Below are 16,062 nucleotides of genomic sequence, written 5' to 3'. Positions count from 1 at the left end.
ACTGCAGAGTAGGAGATTGAACCCAGTGGAGGCTCAGATCCTAAAAGTGACAGGTTCATCTTTTTCTCTAAACAGTAATTTTAAAAAAGCAATTTATAAAACCATTTCAAGCAATCAGTGGCAACAACAATAACAGTAACAAAAACAACTCTTCAATAAGCAAAAGAAGAAACTTTAGAGAAGTCAAAAAAGCATTTGATGTGTAGCATGAAGATGTAACCCTTGATGGAGAGGGGGTTCTGGAGGAAGGCAATTACCTGAGCAGATTTTTCCATACATACAAATTTAGGGCGCATAAAGGTCTCCAGCTCTTAGCCTGGAGAATATTAGAGGCCACTGGGAAGTCTTGTCTCACCATCAACTTGCTCATCCTTCAAATTTACCCCCACTCCCAGCCCATCCCAAATGGGATGTCATGATGGCGTGTCATCTAGTGGTTGAAATGATCACTGCAAATAACTGCCTTGCGCTTCCTGTTTCAATTTCATCACACCTTCATTTATTTGTTTGTTTGTTTGTTTGTTTATTTAGTGGATTGTTATTTTGTGCCTGATGCTGAGACTATAACAGAGAATATAGACATGGGCTTTCCTTCAGGAACCTCATAGTCTACTGGGGGGATCAGACACAGCAAATAAAATATGAGGGTAAGATCATAATATATGATAGGGAGCTAACAGAAAACTGAGGAAAGGGCACCTAAGCCAGATTTGGTGGCCAGGCAAGCCTTCCCAGAGGAAGTACCGTCAATGCTGGGACCTGAAGAATCTCATTCATTAGGAAGTCATTCATTAGGCGAAGGAAGGGAAGGGAAGAGCCTTCCAGGTAGAGGGAACAGCATGCTTAAAAGCCAGGTATCAAGAGTACACAACAACCAGCACAGGCTGGGCTTTGAGCTCTGTTAAGAACTTTGAACTTCATCCTTGGGCGCAGTAAGAGCCATTTGTTTTTAGGGAAAAATGAAGAAAGCCTATAGAATTTTTTTTTTTTTTTTAAGCCTATAGAATTTGAATTTCCCCCAGGACCTCACTTATACCTCTTCCTCTTAGAGTACATATCCTCAGCCCCCGGTCCCACCGCCAAAGAGTGGCATGACGTTATTCTTTTTGTTTGTTTGTTTTCTTCCCAGGCATGAGTTGCTCATCCCACATGCCCTTGATCTCTCTTTTCCTTCTGTCAGCAAAGAGGTTTGTTTTGCATTGTAATCATTCCTAAGCCAGGGCAGAAATTCAGGTCCTGCACAAATAGGTCTGGGAATGCCAAACTCCTTTCTAAGGCCAATGTCCTTAATGGGGGAATAATGGCTACTCTGAGGGGAAGGTCCTGGGAACCTGTGCCTCTGCATCCTCTGGCCATTTGTTAAAGAGGTAGCTTCCCACATCCCATCCCAGGCCTGCTCAGTCCTCACTCAGAGGTGGCCGGCCATGGAATAGGCACCAGTGCCCCAGGTGACCCTGCTACTCACTCAGGTAGGAAGCACAGGTGCTGTGGCCAAGAGCACCAGCTCCGGGGTCAGTTCCCTCCGTGGTTCAGTCTCAGCTCTGCCTCGACCTGTAAGTGGCTCATCTGTTTGACCTTAGGCCAATGACTTCATTTCCCTAAGCGCTGCTTCCTCTTCTTGTAAAGGAGAATAAAAATCATAAAACCAACCTGGATAGGATTATTGAGAGGAGAAGATGAGGTTACGCATGTAATGCACTTGGCACAAAGTCTGGCATACAGGAAAGGCTCAGTAAATATTAAAGAACAAGGACGGTCATGTCTTGGACCCCATTTCAGTCATAAGTGGGCACAGGCTTAAGGCAGCAGGCCTGGATAATCAGGAACTGAAATCTAGGATTAAACACACCCAGAGGAGTAGGCTGGTACTGAGGGGGAAGAGGGAGCCTAGGTGCATCATACATGTTACTCTGAGAGGAGGGTGAGAGCCAGCAGTCCAGACGAGCAGTCTGCCTTAGGGCAGCTGGGAAAGGCCTAACACAGGGTCCCAAGTGCACAGCAAAGGGGATGGAAATGAAATCTCCATGAAATGTTCAGAGGATCTGATAGGAGGCTTGGCTCTGCCAACTCTGGGTAGCAGTCACAATTCTTGCCACTACAAACCAGCCTAAGCAAAAAAAAAAAAAAAAAAGAAAAGAAAATTTGGGCAGGGGTTCATTTAACTAAAAGGGCCAAGGGTAGCTGAATCCAGTTTAAACAAGGTCATCAACCAGTCTCCAGTTCTCAGCTCTACTTCCTTCTGTCTTAGCTTTGTTGTCAGGCAGGCTTGTTTTTTGTCATGGCGAAAAGTCAACCAGCAGCTCCAAATGTAGCTCAGCATGTAGCAACCCCAGCAGAGAGACAGCCCCTCTTCTGCCATAGCTCCAGCAAAAATCCTGAGGCTGACATTCATTAGCTTGACCTGGGTCATATGCCCATCTCTGAACCAATCACCGTGACCAGGGAAATGGAATGTTCTGAGTGGCCAGGCATGAATCATATGTTCAATCTGGAATCCAAACTACATGGACTGACCGTAAAGAATTCCCTGAATAAAATGGCGGCCTTGATTCTGGCAGAAGATGTCAACCTAAAAAAAAACAAAACCCAAAACAAAACCATGAGAGTCCAGTTCAGAGGCAAGGTGTTTATTTGGGACCAAAGAACTGCAACTCGGGGTACACAGAATTAGGTAGAAAACCAAATAGTGTCCTGATTATAGGAAAGGGTCTCAGGATTTTTATGGGAAAAAAAGAGAGATAGATGAGGTAAGCTGTTTTTTTGTTTGTTTGAGGTAAGCTATTTTTTTAAGAAGAGTTTATTGGTGTAAGACCAAGTAATTGATCAGGTGAAGTGTTCATTGATAAAAAGATGAGGTAAAGCTAGATTTGCACTTCACTGGTCAGGTGAAGTCGTCGCTAGGTAAAAGTTCATTGATAGTCCTTTCAACAGGACATTCTGGTTTCTCTGCTGAGTTGGAATGTTGGTGGTTTTGTCCAGTTCAGAGGTATAGAAAACAGGACTTGTAAGAAGGCAGTTCCTCTGGAATGGCTGCTACGGCTCTATTTCATATGGCTCCACTCATGTCATCTATCATAGAGGAATGAGGACAAGAGGTGACCTCATTTTGTCCATGTGTGAGACACCCCTGAGGCCAGAGGTCCCTGGAGCCAAGTACTCAGTCCCGTGAGCATCCATCCAGTTCTGCTGCAGCCACCACAGGCTTGGTCCTTGGACAGAGGATTACAGCAGCACTGGACAGCAGGCGGGAGGAGTCTCCCCACAGAGAGCTACGACACTACAGATGGTGCTTGCTGAAAAAGCAGTTCTGGGGAGAATTAGGCACAGCTGGTTTGTACAAGCCCCCAGCCAGATCTCCTTCAAGAGAGTCTGTAAAGGACAAAAAATAGGGGACCTTATTGGGGGAGGGGAGTAGGGAGATGCTAAAATGTCTCTAGCTCTTCAGAAGGCTAGGACTCCTCAGCCACGGTACCTGAAGCCCATGGGGGGCTGGCAGCTTGGGCTGGGAGGGCATTAGGGATGGTGTTCTTGCTCAGACACTCTTGCCTTTCTCCCTCCCTTCATCTTAGTCCATCCTCCACCCTCACCCCAGCACCCTCTGAACTATGCAGCCCTGTGAATGAACCCCTTCACTCCTGACACGAGTCTCTTGGGCCCTTGTATTCATTCAGTCACTAGATTAGCGCCTGCTGTGGGGCACATCCTGTGCCAGGAACTGCAATGGGTCCCTCGGCATAGCCCACAACCTCTCGGAACACACAGCTCTAGAAAGTGTGCATTCTTTACTTTTAATTGCACAAGTTATGCATGCAGTGATTCTCCTTGTAAAATATTCCAACAATATCTTTACTACTAAGGCCACTTGACTCCACTCTCCCCAGCCAGTCACTCCCTCCAAGAAACCTCAGTTATACATTTGATGTTTATCTGTTGAAACAATTTTCTACATATGTACATCCTAACATGTTCACTTGCAGAAGCATATAGCTTTTGTTTTGGTGACAGTTAAAAAATAGGTCCAAAAGGGTACACCATGAGAAGTCTCCCTCCAGCCCCATCCCCCAGCTGGGGATGTGCAATCCCCTCTCGGAGCAGCCAGTCAGGGTCACCAGTTTCCAGTGCATCTTTCCAGATAAGCTAGGCCAGAAGTCAGCAAACCTTGTCTGGAAAGGGCCAGATGATAAATATTTTAAGCTTTGTGAGCTTATTGGTCTCTGTCACAACTACTCAACTCTGCCATTGTATTGAGAAAGCAACCATAGACAATACACTAATTAATGAGCATGGCTCATTAATGAAACTTTGTTTATGGACATTGCAATTTGAATTTCATATCATTTTTATATATAATGAGATAATATTCTTCTTTTGATTGTTTTTCAACTACTGAAAAATCTAAGCATCATTCTTAGATAGCTGGCTGTACCAAGGGAGGCAGCAGGCTGGATTTGGCCTGTGGACTGTAGTTTGCTGATCCTGGTCTATGCACAAAAAAGCAAGTGCCCGTGAATATTCTTTCCCCTCTTTTTTACATAAGGAGAGCATGCTATACACATTGTTCTGAACACTGATTTTCTCACTTTGTGATATATCTTAAAGATCGTGCCGCATCAGTTCATATAAAACTTCTTTTTTTTTTTTTTGCGGTACGCGGGCCTCTCACTGTTGTGGCCTCTCCCGTTGCGGAGCACAGGCTCCGGACGCGCAGGCTCAGCGGCCATGGCTCACGGGCCCAGCAGCTCCGTGGCATCTTCCCGGACTGGGGCACGAACCCGCGTACCCTGCATCGGCAGGCGGGCTCTCAACCACTGCGCCACCAGGGAAGCCCAGAACTTCTTCATTTTTGCCATTGGCATACATAGTATTACATTTTATTCCATGATAACACATGTACCATAATTTACCATAATTTCCTTAGCCCACCACTTATTGATGTGTTTTTAGGTTATTTTCTTTTGCTATTATAAACAAAGTTTCACTGAAAAATCTTGTATTTATTTGTATCTGTGTGCATTTTTAGCTTTATTGAGATATAATCCATATACCTTACAACTCATCCATCTTAAGTGTACAATTAATTGGCTTTTAGTGTATTTACAGAGCTGTTCACACAGCAGTACATTCAATTTTAGAACGTTGCCATTACCCCAAAATAACCCCCTGACTCTTTAGCTGTCATCCCCTCGAAGTCCTGGGCAACCACTTAACTACTTTCTGTCTCTCTGGATTTGCCTATTTTGGATATTTATGTGGAATCATAAAATATTGATCTTTTGCGACTTAGCATAAGGTTTTCAAGGTCAATCCATGTTTTAGCATGTTATGAGTACTTCATACAATATTCTACAATGTTCTATTGTATGGCTATACAACATTTTATTTATCTATTCATCAGCTTATGGACATTTCAATTGTTTCCACTTTGGGGCTATTATGAATAATGCCGCTATGAACATTTGTGTATATGTTTTTGTGTGAATATATCTTTCCATTTCTCCTGCTTATATGTCTAGGAGTGGAATTGCTGGGTCAGATGGTAACTTTATGTTTAACCATTTGAGGAAATGTCAGAATGTTTTCCAAGGTAGCTGCACCATTTTATACTCCCACCAGCAATGTATGAGGACTCCAATTTCTCCACAGCCTTGCCAATCTTTGCCATTATCCGTCTTAACTTATTTCTATATCTCAGGCTTTTTTCATATGTGTATATATATATATACATATATGTAGATCTTCTTTGTGATTGTTAAATGCTAGGTGGTATGTCAGAGCAAAACTGGAGCCCAGTTCAGCCATTCCCTCTTGATGGCTATCTAGACTGTTTCCAGCTTTTTATCAGTACAAACAGCACAGCAGTGCACATTCTTGTTTTACCTCCTTGTGCATAGAGTAAGCATTTCTTGAGGACAGTCTTTGAAGTGGAATTGCTGGATGAAGGGGTATGCACATTTACATTTTTTGAAATATTACAAACTACCCTCTGGAAAAACTCTACCAATTAACATTCCACCAACAGTGTATGAGTGCTCATTTCACTACATCCATGCCAGCCCTGGGTATTGCCCCCTTCATTGATGCCAGCAAGCATCTTGTTTTCATTTGCATTTCCCTCATTAACGTGAGGTTGAAATCAGAGCCATACCCCAACTTGCGGCTCTCCTCCTCTTTGGCATCAGGGTGCTGCCCCTTCATCTCTGTGTCTTTCATACTGCCCAGCCCAGAGCTGAGTGCAGCAGCTACGGATAAATGTTGGAGTCAGGCACTGTGATTTTTGCAGTCCTATGTGACAAAAATATGTTCTGAGACCCTACAAAATTCTACAGTGTCTTAGTTCTCCAAGATTTAATTGCGGATGTTAGAGCTCCTGTCTGAGCTGTGCTGACTTCTAAGCCTTAGAGAAATCAGAAATCCTTGACTCCTGGTCTAGGGAGCAATTTTTTAGTAAACAGCAAAACAACTTGAATACCTGGTCAGGCTGGAACACGGGAGTCTTTCAAAACAAGTCCTAGGATCCTGGGAAGCAGGAAATCTCTTCTGTTGGAAACTTCCTGATACCATCATCCAAACAGAATGGAAAAAAACCTTAGGGGTCATTTAAAGCTATCCTATTGTGCAAATCAGGAGGCGGAGGCCCCAGCTAGAGAAGTGACTTGCTCTAGGTCACATAACTAGTCAAGAACAGAGCTGTGAGCGCAGTCCAGGTTCTGATTCCAGGTCAGTGCTCTTTCCTCAAAACATGTGGAGTCAGAGAATTCACCTCCAAACTCCTCCCCAAACTCCTCTGCTCCTAACAGGAGAACTTGACCTTTCTCAGAAGCAGCATAGAATGGGGATTAAGGGCCCTGGTTTTTGAACCAGACAGCTCTAAATTCAAAACCCAGTGCAGCCACCAAGGTCTAGTAACTTTAGTCTTTGACCCTTGGTGTCTTCTTCCTTGACGGTTAATATCACCTACATCACAAGATTATAGCTGTAGTTAGTATTATTTACCTCACAGGATTATGTCAGATTTAAATGAGCGAAATTCAGTAAGCGCTCATTAAACTGCCTTTTATGTTTCCCCTCTAATCTCCTCCTCTCTTGAGTGATTTGTCTGTGAGGGTGTAAAGATTAATTTATCAGAGTGTAGGGAATTCCTGGTTCGGACTCCGTGCAGTTGGGGGGATCATGCATCCCCCCCCGCTTTGTTACTTCACTTGCCTAGGCTTGAGTTGCCACTTCCTAAGTCACTCCTTTATTAAACCACCATTCACAGCAGAGGAACTGTCCGCATCCTCGTTTGTTTGCATTGCATAAATTAGAAGGAGCTGAGAACAAGAGTTCCTTTGACCTCAGTCAACCTTGGCTGCCATTAGAATCATTGGGGGAACATTTCAAAAGCACCAAAGACTGCACCCTATCCCTTCCCTTATCCCTTATCCTGATCAGATTGGTTGGGAGTGGGGTCCAGGTGGCTTAAAAGCTCTCCCAGTGATTCTAATTGAAGTCAGGCTGGCGATCCACTGGTCTACATGAGTAGAGTTTAACACGCATCTGAATCACCTATAGAGCTGGGCCCCTTTCATTCAGTAGGTCTGGAGCGGGGCCTATGAATTTGCATTTCTTACAAGTTTCCACGTGATATGGATGCTGTCGATCTGGGGAACATTCTTTGATAAACGCTGATCTAGATGAACCTGAGAGGACCTTTGGGTTTTTTCCTTCCCAGCATCGTTTCCCCCTCTGGTAACAGCTCATGACTTGCCTTTAGTGAACTACCCCTCTTCATATCTTAGGCCACGGGTGTAAGCGATACTCACCCTCTTCCCAACTTCAGGAGAACATGACAAAGTCTGGCCAATCAACAGAATCTACACCCTGGCTCCGGGGAGTGATTGGTTTAGCAACGGGCATATCACTTAACAGTCCAGTGAGAGTCAGCCCTGGGATGTTTCCTGGAACCCTTGGGAAGAAGTGCTAAGCTGGTAAGTTGTAAACCTGGGGCTGCTGGGGAAGAACCTGCCTGAGGATGAAGCAGGCAAAGGAGGGCAGAAGAAGAGACTAACAGAGACCAAGTCCCGATGACACTTTCTTATCCCCTGGATCCAGCCAAGCCTGAATTTAGACCTAAATATTTCAGTTATATGAGTCAATAAATTCCCTTTTGGTACATCACAGGGAATATAACCAATATTTTGTAATAACTTTAAATGGAGTATAATATATAAGAATATTGAATCACTGTGTTGTATACCTGAAACTAATATAACATTGTAAATCAACTATATTTCAATAAATAAATAAATTCTCTTTTTTGCTTAAGCCAGTTTGGGGTGGGTTTTGTCATCTGCAATTCAAAAAGTGCTGGGAATTCCCTGGTGGTCCAATGATTAGGACTCCATCCTTTCACTGTCAAGGGCCCAGTTTCGATACCTGGTTGGGGAATTAAGATCCCACCATAAGCCACGGTGCAGCCAAAAAAAAAAAAAAAAAAAAAAGTGCTGAGTACATGGGACATCTACAATGCCTTACCACCCAAAGGGTGGGATTCCAGGTTCTCTCCTGGATGCTACTCCCGTCAGGCAATAATCTTCACAAAGGCCCCAGAATGGAGCAGAAGAACTCCTAGAGGTCATTTACTGCCATTCTCCTCCTTGTTTATGTGGGGAGACCGGGGGGACAAGGAAGGGTGAGGACACGTTCTGAGTCATGCATACAACAAAGCCAAAGGATATCAGCCCTTAGCTCTGTCAGTAAATACACCCAAACCAGTGGGTGATAACAGCCAGCAGTGCAGTGCCAAAACACTGACAAGTTTCCTTCTCAAGGACACCCATACAGGGACAGGGGCTCCCTCCTTCAGCATGAAAAAGAGCATTACTGTGTCTTAGTTTCTCTAATTGCACTTGAACAAACACACAGATAAATGCTGTTGTTCTCTCTTTTTTTTTTTTTTGGCTGTGTTGGGTCTTCATTGCTGCGTGCGGGCTTTCTCTAGTTGCGGCGAGCGGGGGCTACTCTTCGTTGCGGTGCACGGGCTTTTCATTGAGGTGGCTTCTGTTGTTGTGGAGCACGGGCTCTAGGCATGCGGGCTTCAGTAGTTGTGGTACACAGGCTCAGTAGTTGTGGCTCACGGGCTCTAGAGCGCAGGCTCAGTAGTTGTGGCGCATGGGCTTAGCTGTTCCGCGGCATGTGGGATCTTCCCGGACCAGAGCTCCAACCCGTGTCCCCTGCACTGGCAGGTGGATTCTTAACCACTGTACCACCAGGGAAGTCCCAATGCTGTTGTTCTTAATCAACGAAATGGAGTTTATGGAAATGGGAAGAAAGTTTTTTCAGGGGATAAATATGAGCAAAAAGAGGAAAATGAAGCCCCCGGTAATCTCACTACCTGTGCTAACATTGACAACATTTAGGGAGCATATTCCTTTGTGTTTGTTTGCTTTACCTATGAAGATTTACATCAGGAAAGGTGGAGATGTGCTCTGGGGGACCCAAACTATCCTTCTCAGGAACGAATTGGGGTGAACCTTGGAAATGAAAGAGGAAAAGATTTCTTCCATTCTTGGGGGTTGTATCAGACAGGGTTCTTCGTGTGAGCACCAGAAATTAGAGAGCAGGGGATTTTTTTGGAAGGCCAATGGAAGCTTACACAATTGATGAAAGGCTAGAAGAGCAGGCTTGGGTCAACAGGACTTAAGGAAACTGAGGGTCAAGAAGCATAAGTAGGAAAATCAGTCATTTCCTTTAATAAGGACATAGGTAAGGATGCTATCAATGACCCACAACTGCTATTGCCACAAAGAGAACGGCCAGAAACCACTTCCTTGTCCTTGCCAGAGTTAAAGTCCTGGGAAAAGAGCATGTTAGAGCACGTGTTCCCCACTGATTCCCCCAGGTGAGTCGAGGAGGGATCTGACCTCTTTGACTTCAACTGGAGGAGGCCAGCAGGGGAAGAAAGGAGCCAAGAAGTACCCCCTCCCCAAGACAGTCAGGGAGGCAATTTCCCTTAATGAAGCTGGGGTGCTTTGGGGAGGGGGATGGGTGGTGTAGAGCCCCAAACTAAGAGCTACCCACTAGTGATCCTAGAGAGGGCAAGAGCATGGGGGCTGCTGCCTCTAGGGCCAGTTTATCACTGAGCCTGCAAACCAGTCCCAATCTACTACCCTAGCACACTGTTGGTGTACCTCTGAACGAAAGCAACCATGTTTGAGCGTATGTGGAAATACAGAGCTGTTACACTGGGTGTCCAGGCTATGTGTCATGGAATATGTGCAAAAAAAGTCTTTTCCCTTTCCCACATCCCCCTGGGAAGCACCTGCAGGACCAGCCAGATGGAATGTGCCTTGATCAATGAAGTGGTTTCTTTAGAGGGTAGGGGCTGTACCTGGGGCTGGGTGTTGTCGACCACGTGTCTCCAGGCGGTGGAAGAACACGGCCTTTAGGCAACCAAGTTGCCCCTTTTCAACAGTGCCCTCCTATGGCTGTCTCAGCAACTGCAGGATACCTAGTGGTCAGGCTTCTCTGTTCTCCTTCAGGAGATGGCAACTAAACTGCCCGTTAGGACTAAGTAACTGTTCTGAGAGTTATCCTGGAAGAGAGGGCCACAGGTTGGGAGGAGAGTCATTCTCAGAAGAGGTGGGATGGGAACTCAAGTCATTCAATTTTAGTAATAAAAATCACGTGACATGGTGCTTCCCTGGTGGCGCAGTGGTTAAGAATCCGACTGCCAATGAAGGGGACACGGGTTCAAACCCTGGTCCGGGAAGATCCCACATGCTGCGGAGCAACTAAGTCCGTGCGCCACAACTACTGAGCCTGTGTGCCACAACTACTGAAGCCTGCGTGCCTAGAGCCCATGCTCTGCAACAAAAGAAGCCCGCGCACCTCAATGAAGAGTAGCCCCCGCTCAACAGAACTAAAGAAAGCCTGCGTGCAGCAACGAAGATCTAATGCAGCCAAAAATCAATTTAAAAATAAAAAGTATTTTTTAAAAAATCATGTGGCATAGCATCCTTCTACGTAAACACTATTCACCAAGATCCTTTGGGTACTGATCTCCTGGCTAAAATCCATCCAGCTGTCCTTGGATCTGTCTCACAGTTTTCCATCATATATAACCATGAGGATATCATGCCTCTGCTTGTCCACTGCCTTGCTCAAGTTCAGACATACTATGTCTCTATCATTTCCTTGTCAAAGAGGGAATTGAGGGGCTCACTTATTGAAGGGAAGCGAAGGAACTAAATCCCTGACCTTCAGTGTCCCCTTTATTTCTGGGGGTGGTTTGTAAGAAACTCACAGTGCACTGGAAGTTCGGAGCCTTGATCCTTGCTTCCAGCTTGGCCATTAACTTGCTGTGTGATCTTGAGCAAGGTGCTGGAGCTCTCTGAGCCCCACAACCCTCCTCAGGCAAATAACCTCCACAATGCACATCTCAGGGCTGCTCATTGGTTTGAATGAAGTTAATGTTGCAGAAACCTAGAAAAGACAAAATAAGTAATTATTAACAACAAGTAATGTGGGGAGATTTTCTGCTGCAGTATTGGCTTTTCTGCATCCGCAGAGCTGAGGAACTAGGAAATAGGGTTCTGGTTCCGAAAAACAGCTGTTAAGGGATCTTTCTGTGTGTGTGTACTTGTGTCTGCATCTCTGACTCATGTTTCTCTCTGCGTGTCCCTCTGGGTCTCTATCTCTCCCCTTCCCCCACTCTTCCCTTACCTTTTCCCAGTCTTAGGCCAGAGCTGATGTTTCTTCACAAGTGACAATTCAGGGCCCTTTTAAACCAGATCTGCCCTCCCCTAATGGTTGTGCTAGGCAAAATGAAGCCAAGTCAAGACAGCTTCTGGGTTTCTCTGGCTCCAGGCTTGAAAGGTAGAGCATTTCAGTTTCTTGCAAGTCCCAGTTAAACAGGGCCTTAGTGGCAGATCAGGGCAGAGAAGTCCCAGGCTGCTGTACTAGGCTCCTGGGGAATGGGGTAGAGGGAGAGGTGGGGGAGGGGATTGCCAGCAACTTGGTGACTGATGGCTTCAGGCCAAGGTAGGCGGCACTGATGCCACCATCTCAGCCCTGCTTCCTGCCCACCTGCTGGCCTCTGCCAGCTTTCTTCCTCTCTAGAGTCTCTGGGGTCAAGACAAACCTGGGTACAAATCCTGACTCCCCCATCTGCTCACTGTGTAACCCTGGGCAAATCATTAACCTCTTCTAACTGGATTTCTTTGTCTGGAAAATGAAGACGATAAGAAGTTGTAAGGATCAGGTTGAATAATACCATAGCATAGAGTGGGAGCCAGCAAATTATAGGCTGTAGACCAAACCTGGCTCACTCCCTATTTTTGTATAACCTGCAAGCTAAGAATGGAATATTTCTAAATGGTTGGGGGAAAAAAAAATCAAAAAAGGGTAGTATTTCCTGACATTGAACATGATATGAAATTCAAATTTCAGTGTCTCTAAATAAAGTTTTATTGGCACACAGCCACACCCATTTATTTATGTATTGTCTAGGGCGACAGAACTGAGTAGTTGGGACAGAGACTGTATGTGGTGCTCAATGCCTAAAATACTTTCTGGCCCTTTACAGAAAAAGTGTGCCTACCCTGGGCACAGGTTTAAGAGTACAAACTACCTGGGTTCAAATCTCTGTTCTGTCACTTACTAATTTTGTGACACTGGGAAGGTCATTTAATCCATATGTGCCACAATTTCTTCTTCTGTAAAATGGGGATAACAATTGTGATTAGGGGTTGTTTTAAGGATTAAATGAGTTAATATTTGTAAAGCACCAGGACCAAAGTCTACACGCAGTATTATGTAAATAAACAAAGAAGATCATGTATATGAGGAATTAAGCAATGATCTTGTGTTATGGATTTGGTTGGAAGCAAAATCAGAAGGAATGGTGGCTTTATCCCTGATACTGTCCTGGGCAACATTTTTGTGTGTGTGTGTGTGTGGTACGCGGGCCTCTCACTGTTGTGGCTTCACCCCTTGCGGAGCACAGGCTCCAGACGCACAGGCTCAGCGGCCATGGCTCAGGGGCCTAGCCGCTCCGCGGCATGTGGGATCTTCCCGGACCGGGGCACGAACCCGTGTCCCCTGCATCGGCAGGCGGACTCCCAACCACTGCACCACCAGGGAAGCCCTGGGCAACACTTTTTTGGTCAGACACTTGAATGAAGACATCTGAGGTAAGACAGTGGAATGCATGGAAGGTGTGGACGGGAGTGATTGTGGGAGGACGGAATTGGATTCCTAGAGACTCTGTCAGGAACAAATGCACTGACTATACAGGTGACAATTTGGAGGGCTAAGCCTACATGCGGCTGGTTACTCTACAGAGATATTAATGTGTGTTTTGTCTTTTTGGGGTTTTGGTTTTTGTTTGTTTTGCTGCTATTGGACATTAAAGAGAACGAGAGCTGGTTTCTTGTCTCCTCCTTGACCACCTCACCTCTCCAAGAGGACAAGATTTTGCATTCATGGAGTCTTGAAAAGAAGTTGAAAGTGGAGGCGTTTCTCCCAAGGTGGAAGAGGGTTTGGAAGACTTGAGGTGAGCGAGGAGACATGACATAGTAGCAGCATGTATGACATCCATTTTAATACAAAGCATAACGTGCTAAACCAAAGTGAGTACAATCTCAGGCCACGTTAATATCAATAGAAGTAGGTCTTGTAGAAAGAGGGAGGTGATGTCCTTCCATCTACTCTGGTCAGCGCATGTCCTATCCTGGGCAATTTAAGAGGGATGTGGACACATTTGGTGGTATCCCCATACCTTCTCATCAGTTGCACTGGGTTCTTCCCCACCCTCCTCATCCCTGGCCCATAGGAACAGTTGATAAATGCCAGTAGCTCCTGTCTTCCAATCATTCTCAATTATGCAGAACTCACTCACTCTTCCCTGGTGAAAGCGGGCCTGGAGGATGAGTCCTGCTTCAGATCAAAATTTCTACTTTATCAGCAGCTACAAAGACATTAACCTGATCCCTGGGTCAAAGTTTAGCTTGTTCAGCAACTCCTAGAATCACCTGGCCTTAGGAGATCCTGCTTAGGCCCCAGTGGTCTCAGAGACTGGGTGGCCCATCTCAGTCTTCAAGGACCCCTGCCATGTGCCTACAGCCTGATTTCCCAACCTTATCTTCCACTACTCCCCTTTATACTTGTATAACTCAGCCAAAGGGGAGCACAGTTCAGCTTTTTCAAAAGCATGTACTATCTTAGTCGTTTTTTGGTTGCAAGGGGCAGAATGCCAACTCAGACGGGGTTCACCAAGAAAGGAAAGTTTATTGGCTCATGTGACTGAGATGTACAGTGCTGTCTGGCATCAGGCCCAGTTGTATCCAGCACCTTAGGATCTCTCTATCTCAGTCTCTAGGCTCAGTGTTAGCTTCATGCGCAGACCAACTTTCCCCTAGGAAGTTGTAAAATGGTTGCTGAAAGCTCCAGACTCAAATCTGGAGCTCAATGACCCTAGTAGAAATAGAATTTCACTCCCCCAAGAGTTTGAGCCCAAGGCTCAGGAGATGACTCTCAGGGAACAGACTGGGGTTATCCCAAATCAAGTCCTGTGGCAAGAGGCATTGAACACAACAATTGAATAGGCCCAAGTCACATGCCCCAAGATGCAGGGGAAGAGACCCCATTAAGAGTTGGGGGTACAATTAGAGTCCGTGTTTCTTATACCCAAGACTTGAGAGTGGGAAAGAGTGGTTCCTAAAGGACACTGCATTCTGTGATTAGAAGCAGTGGAAACAGGTGATGGGCAGGCAATAGCACATGCCCATCACCACACATGCTGTACCATTCCTCCTGGCAACCTAGTGATCTGGTATCAGTCTGACAGAGAGCGAGGGAAGTAAAGCCAGGAAGAGCACCTCTGGATGTTGGAGGGAAAGGCCTGCATTTCTTTAGGACACCTTGCTGGCTTTGGGAGGGGACTGGAAGAGAGGATGAAGGAGCCATGGGGAAGATTTTGAAATCTGAAAGTTGATCTTCCTGCAAAGATCATGACTAATGAAAAGAGAGATGCCTCTGGAGACTGGGCCCAGAATCAGGGAGGGAAACCCAGGAAGCCGGGGAGGAATTGTGCAGCATACACTACCCAACAACCTTCTTCCCCCTCCATCCTTCTTTGAAGAGCCCTATACTGTTCAGGTGTCTACTCAGCCCAGCTTCAGGGTGAATCATGATGGCTCCAAGCCTATCATGATGCCCCACCCTTCTTGCCAGCAACTGGACCAAGTATGAATGTGTGATGTAATTCTGACCAATGATATGCCAGGGCCTTTTCAGAACCATTTTCTTTACTGACAAAAAGAAACACATAGGAAGACACACACAGACCATCCCCCTATGCTGGACACTGTCATGTCTGGAAGTGCAGCAGCTATCTTGTAGCCAAGAAGAGAGCCAGCCTGAAGGCCATGTGACACCTGAAGAGGACAGAGAAGAAAAATGGAAAGAACCTGAGCCTTTGCTTATGACACTGAGCCACTGAATTAACCAATCCTGGAACCATCCTACTTTGGACTTTTTAGAGTGCAGTGTAATAAGTTATCCTTATTGCTTAGGACTCATAATGGAGTCCTCTCTTACTGTAGCCACAGCACACTAAATGACTCACATAGGCTTTGCTTTATTGAAAGAGTATCTGAAGAGAGAGGACATTTCCGACACTGGGTGTTAAGGCTCTAGGCAAGCTGCACAGCCACTCTGGGAAGTGCAGCGTGGTGGAAAGAGGATGTGCTTTAGAGACTCATATGCCTAGATCTGTCACTTATTAGCTGTGTGCTCTTGAACACATTCATTCACCTCTCTAGGCATCAGTGTTTTCATCTGTAAAATGGGAAGAATAACCTGTACTTCATCCAGTTGTTGTAAGGATCGAAAATGTGTACAGAGTTCTCACATACAATTATAACGGTCACATATGGAAGGATCGCTTTTGTCTGTACATCACTGGACCAGGATCTCAGTGATGTCCAAACAAACAATGACTGATAAAGCGATGATACTTTATCAGAACCTCCTCAGAAGCTTCTTGAAAAATCCGGATTTCTGGACTCCATCCATGGGGAT

The 16,062-nt window shown here is 45.5% G+C and overlaps 1 long non-coding RNA gene across 1 annotated transcript in view; it reads right to left on the bottom strand.

The window, feature by feature from the left end:
• Nucleotides 1-2,230: 2,230 nt before the first annotated feature.
• Nucleotides 2,231-16,062, bottom strand: part of LOC132597111 (uncharacterized) — a 33,004-nt gene continuing 19,172 nt past the window's right edge. The window contains exons 2-3 of the long non-coding RNA XR_009563490.1: nt 11,285-11,463; nt 2,231-2,569 (exon numbers count right to left, since the gene is read on the bottom strand). This is a non-coding gene — a long non-coding RNA (uncharacterized lncRNA). The remainder of the gene's footprint in view (nt 2,570-11,284; nt 11,464-16,062) is intronic.

Source organism: Globicephala melas, chromosome 3 (assembly GCF_963455315.2).
Source record: "Globicephala melas chromosome 3, mGloMel1.2, whole genome shotgun sequence".
Taxonomy (NCBI): Eukaryota; Metazoa; Chordata; class Mammalia; order Artiodactyla; family Delphinidae; genus Globicephala; species Globicephala melas.
The sequence above is the reverse complement of the archived record's forward strand: the minus strand, read 5'-3'. Positions and strand labels throughout refer to the sequence as shown.